Raw genomic sequence first — 6,275 nt, 5'->3', positions numbered from 1 at the left:
GCTTATGCAAGAATTTTGTGGTTGTCTAGCGTTTTTATATATGCATCTTCTATTGAGTTTTTAGTTAGCCAATCAGCTTTCTAGTATCCACCACACCCTTCCTAATCAGCCAATGAGCAGGCACTTACAGGACAAAGGCCCATTTGACCTCCGGTTGATCCGTTCCTTTGTGTGTGCTATTTAGCGTAGATATCTAGTGTCTTGACCTGTTTTAAATCTAGTTAAGTTTTTTTCTATCTATCTATCTATCTATCTATCTATATATATATATATATATATATATATATATATATAGTAATGAATAGCAATATATATATGATAAATAAGACTTTACACCTAGAAAATAAAATAAATTTAAAGTTCTTAAAATTCATACTAGAATTGTCCGTGGCGTAGTGGATAAAATACTTGTTAAATTTACTTGTAAAAGTTACACTACAGTAAGTTGATGGTTCAGTCCTCAGTGTGGGTGACACTCAAAATACAATTGTAAATTACTTAGGACTTTTACCCAGTCATGACTGATGGAACGAGATCATGCTACCTCTGTGGATTAAATAAAGGGTTCTGTTCTAAAGTCCGTGCAGATTCCCGAGTTTGACAGAAAGATTCTCAAGTTCGACAAGATACACCTGAAGGAGGTCAGAGGTTGCATCGACCCAAAACGTTGTGAAAATAACATTCAAGATGAGCACAGTAGTTTGAAGAATCCAAATATTAGGGACTGTATTATGGTAAATATGAAACAATCATTGCGATTTTGTGTACCAATTTAGTGGATGAAAAATAGTTTAAAATTTTATTTGGAGGTCGTTTGCAAAAGAGAAAAGATACGCCATCTTCTTGGGTTGTAAAAAAAGTAGGATTATCACCATCATAATGCTTTAACTTAAGGACTATAGATTTTAAAAAACGGAACTGCAACAAAGACCTTGTAGCGGAATCACGACGTGATTTCAAACAAACGTTAAAAAGCGAATGCCTCAGATAGCTTACTCTCTTTCTTTCTCCACCTTGTTTGGATTCACTTTCTTCATTACCTCCAAAGTAAGTTTTCACAGGAACGCATTAACTCAAAGTATTTTCGACCAATAAAAATCATTAAAAATGCTCAAGTAACGATCTATTTCAAGACAATAAGTCAATACAAACTTAAAAACTCATATAAGAACAGTGTCTAAGATGACACCAAGAACATATACTCAACACCCACTCCTTCTCTGTATTTGGCTGAGGAAGGCAAGGCAGAAAGAAATCTTCAATGACTTACATACAAACCTTCTTCATCTTGTCTAGACATTTCTACACACTAGTGAAAATCAAGTGAGAAGAAACGAATTGCTAATCACAGTCATACACACACTAACACGAGCAAGGTAAACCAACACACATACATACACAATGCCATGCTGCATATGTATATTACTTACATATGCATATTATTCACACTATGAACATTTTGAATTGCGACTATTAACTCAACTTTCTTCACCAAACACAAATTTGCATAAATGAACACTTACTGAAAATTACTTTTACATTTCTGAATTTTTGAGATGAGGATTGGTTATTCGTATTATTTGGATTCTTTAGATTACTGTTCTCATCTTGAGGGTCATTTTCAGCAGGTAATTTCAGTCGATGTAACCTCCGACCTTCTTTAGCTGTATCTTATCGAATTTGGAAATGGTTCTGTTGAACTTTGGTATTTGAACGGAATTTTGAACACGTTCCTGCTTGATTACCTATGACCGTACAAAGGTCCTAAGTAATTCGCAATTGCATTTTTCGGTTGCCCATACTGAGGATTGAACCTTCAACCCTCAGGAGAACATCAATTAATTTTTCCAAGTACTCTAACTACTGTGCCACAGGTCCTTACAGACAATTTTAGTTCGACAAGATACACCTGAAGAAGGTCGGAAGTTACATCGACTGAAACGTTGTGAAAATAACACTCAAGATGAAAACAGTAGTCTGAAGATTGTACACGTTTATAAAATTGTAGATATAAAAATGTTTTCAGCTGACTACAATATGGTTGTCTTCAAGTCTAACGTAAACAAATTCTTGATGAGCCGTCCCACTTGTTAACGAATTTACCGAATTTCCATTACTAACGATTACTATATTGTCCAATTTCTACAGTACACTCTTTAACCCTTATCCTCGAGTGGCCTCTTGGCTTTGATAAGTGGTGATGCCTATGTAAATAAAAAAAAAAAAAGTGAAGTTTGGTTTTCTCAATTTTTCATTTACAAAACTTTATTGATTTTTTTTTTTAGTTAGCACTTACTAACTGGTGACCCTTCTATTCTTTCATGTTTTCATTTAATTTCATTTTTATATGCCCATCTGTATATGTCTTTCATTTTCCTCTTTTGCTAAAACATAACTTTTATAACTAATTTATATTTTATGTCAGTGTGTTTCTTAGCTACACCCACAGACACCATCGTCGTCCAAAAAATAACCCTACCAAGACCAGAGACTACGCCCCAGATTGGTGACTTTCCGACATTTGGTAGGCACACTTTAACCTCTCTCTGAATAACTGATTGTATCAATTAGGACTGATATGAGGAAGAGTTGGGATGTTGGCAATCTTCTTTGCTCTTGATTACTTACATATTATTACAGATTACTAACTCTGTCCATTATAAATTAGAAAATGTAACACATCCGTGGTTTAAAATATAAAAGAGAAATAAACGTTACCAAGTGTAACAATGGAGAAGAAAATAAAAGATGACAAGCTTCGTGGCGTGTGAACTGTTTCGCATATTAGGCATTCGATTTTTAATCTATATGCATATGAGGATAATCACTTTTAAGAAGGACAATTAATTAAGGAAGACACGTAGTTGAATGACAACTGAGATAGAACATTGGAGCTAAAATTTGTCAACGGTCATTGTGGTGGTTTTGAGGAGGAATTGTGTTAATTTTCTCAGTGAGGATTGTTGGTGAACTATAATCAAACTCAGATGTGTTTGCACGGCTTAGACTCTCTGAAGAACTCCCTCGGTGCCTGCCACATTGATTACCATCAGTGGTTTATTCTCACTGCTGACCATGACACCCAGCGACGCACTGGCGGCCAGGCTGTCACCTCCTTTGGAGTCTCCCGCACATAGAATCTGCAGAAGAAACGCTGCAAGAGGAAGATCCAGGAAGCCTCAGCAGCCGTACTTGACATGACTTTTGACTGCAGCCGCTGTGACTAAACCTGCTTGTCCCCCATTGGGCTCGTCAGCTACAAACGTGTCTGCACTCGATATGGACAGTGCCCTTCATAGGATTTTCATTTGCAAAGTCAAGCCAAGAAGAAGAGTGTAGTTTTGGAGGAACAAGTGCAAGTGGATTTTTAGCCTTACTGGAGCACATCATTCAAGTTGATGAGTTTTCTTGCAATATTAATTAACGTACGCCAATTTGTTGAGCAATTAATCAGCACATATGCATCTGTACTCATTTAAAACTGACAAAAATTTTTCAATAGTTATTAACAATCTAGTTGGTCAAGTTTCCAGGCATTTTTCATACGGGATGAATGTCTATGAAAATTTGGTTATGGCGTTGTTGATGAAGAGTTATGATATTCCTTGAAGTGTGATGTAGATGTTTGGTGAGCCCGACTTGAACAAAACAATCAGTATTAATTCAATGACTCTAATAACAACATAGAGAGGCATAGCAATGAGTGTACATGGTTGGAATGTGCCTGCTATAAGGAAGCAGTGTCATCTGAACCTGGAACTCTTCAGATATAAGAATAATACAATCATGCCAATTGAGGCGCTCTTGGGTTTCTTAAGATAGATTTTCTGCTCAACAGGAGTCTTTTGGTTTTTGGACGCTGCCTTGTTTGCATGTGATTTTATTGCTTGATAGAAAGAGAGAGAGAGAGAGAGAGAGAGAGAGAGAGAGAGAGAGAGGGAGAGAGAGAGAGAGAGACTGCTGCTGCTTAGGTGAAAAAGTGAAGAACACAAAATAATCCGAATCAACTCAACTCAACTCAAAATAATTTACGTGACTAAAATAGGAATTAATTACCTAAATACATTTTTTCGGTCGCGTAAATTATAAATAATCTTTTATGACTCAGTAGAGTTGTCACTCATTTTGATTGAGTCTTGAGATGTTGAAGAGGATATCGTCGACCTTGACGTTTCTATACTACTTTGACGAATCTACTGCACTGAATGACCATTGTCTTTGCAAAGAATATCGCCTTGAGCTATATGAAGCATCTCCAGGTGTTTACTATATTGTATGGTAGTAAATTCAACACTGGCAACTGGTTTGTCTAGGAGGTCTGCCATGTTCTTGTTGGCTGTTGTCCGTGTTAATGTATGTTAAACAGTATATAAATAAAAGGTAATGGTTATTGCACCAACAAGACAAAAAAATATAGCGATGAATCAGTCTTATTTGAGGGTCGTTTGTGATCAACGCTATTTTCTCTGGTTGAAAAAGAAAAGATTATTACCAGATGCAAGTAATTGTAGGTGTAGCTTAAGTTGACACTTCAATTTGATAGCAAATAATTGTAGGCGGTGCTAAATCCAATGCTTCAATTTATTAGGTTGGTGCCATAATAATGTCGTTTTTGACATTCAAGTATATATATAAAAACGACATTATTTTTGCACCAACCTAATAGTAACAAATAATTGTAAGTGTGGCTAAAGCCGACGCATCAACTTGTAAATTCAATTCAATTCAATTTTTTTTTAATGAAAATTGCTCCAGACAAGGCATAAAGCACTCTCCATTTACAAGGACTTACAACTTGAGGCAGCATCAACAGAGAGAGAGACATTGTCAGATACACATGGAGTGGATTTCAAAGCTAAGCATAGTTTGTTTAATAAATTCAGGAAGAGGACTGATATCCACACCGTCATAAGGCATGACGAAGCAGTGAGTGCAGATACTAAAGCTACGGACGAGTTTGTGCACTGCTTGGAAAAAGGTCATGTCCCACTGCAAGTGTTTAACTGTGATGAGATGGACCTTTTTAAAAAGAAAAAAAAAATGCCACGCAGGACATTCATTACCACTGAGGAGAAAAAGCTGCCAGGCCACAAGTTCATGAAAGATCATCTAACCTTAACACTGTGTGTTAAAGCTAGCAGTTACTGTAAAGTAAAGTCCCTGCTGGTTTATACTACAGAGAACCCACATATATTTTAGATTTATAAAGTCTTAAAATAGTGATGTGGAGAGATAATGCAAAAGCGTGGGTGACCCGGCAGTTTTTCAGTCAATTTAGTGTTTGGCCCTTCAGTGAAGCAATATCTCTAGGAGAATGGCCTTCCCTTGAAATGTTTACTCGTTCTGGACAATGTTTCCGCACGTCTTCACGGCCTAGAAAACAACATAATGGAAGATTTCAAGTTCATCTGGGTGCTCTTCCTCTTCCTCAATATCATCCCAATTGTCCAGCCCATGGATCAGCAAGTGATCTCAAACTTAAAAAAAAAACAAAAAAAAACTGTACACTGAACATTTGTTCCGATGGTGCTTTGAAATCACGGACAACACTCAAATAACCATTCATGAGTTTTCTCTCAGGAAGTCCATGGGGGCTGGAGATAGATGAGAACTAGCATTAACGTGCTTGTGTAGGAGCACAAGGAGGAACTGACAATAGAGAAGTTGAAGGAACTGCAGGCAATTGAACAGACGAAGGTGTTGCAAGAGATCAGCAACAAGGAGGAGGAGGAGGCGGAAGAGGAGGAGCCGGAGGAGAAGGTGACATCTACAAAGGAGATTAGAGAGGTGTTGGCTAAGTGGGAGGAGATTGCCGCTTTGGTTGAAAACAAAACACCCATAAAAAGTGGCTTCTTGTTGTGCTATAGCTCTTTTTAATGACACTTGCCTCACACATTTTTGTAACATTTTGAAAGGGAGGCTGAGACAAACCTCTTTGGATATGTTTTTGTTTAAAAAATCTGAAGAACGTGAAAGGGTTGCGAGTCCAATTAAAAGTGAAGAAAAGTAAACACTAATAATGTTAAAAAAAAACAAAACAAATAATGCAAAAAGCAAAAACAAAAAAAAAACAGGAAAAATAAAAATCAGTGCAGTCAAAAAATTTAGTTTAAGTTCATTTAAAGTTAACTTTAACTTGAAGTATAAGGACGGACATATCGTAAACAGTCTCTCGCGCTTCCTTACTCTCTCCCTCACTCATCCACCACCACGTATTCACATCCGTTAGATGCCACTGTCTTCCTCCATTGTAAGTGCTCATAATAAACTCGCAT

Source organism: Euprymna scolopes, chromosome 37 (genome assembly GCF_053919585.1).
Source record: "Euprymna scolopes isolate OS-2025 chromosome 37, ASM5391958v1, whole genome shotgun sequence".
Taxonomy (NCBI): Eukaryota; Metazoa; Mollusca; class Cephalopoda; order Sepiida; family Sepiolidae; genus Euprymna; species Euprymna scolopes.
The sequence above is the reverse complement of the archived record's forward strand: the minus strand, read 5'-3'. Positions refer to the sequence as shown.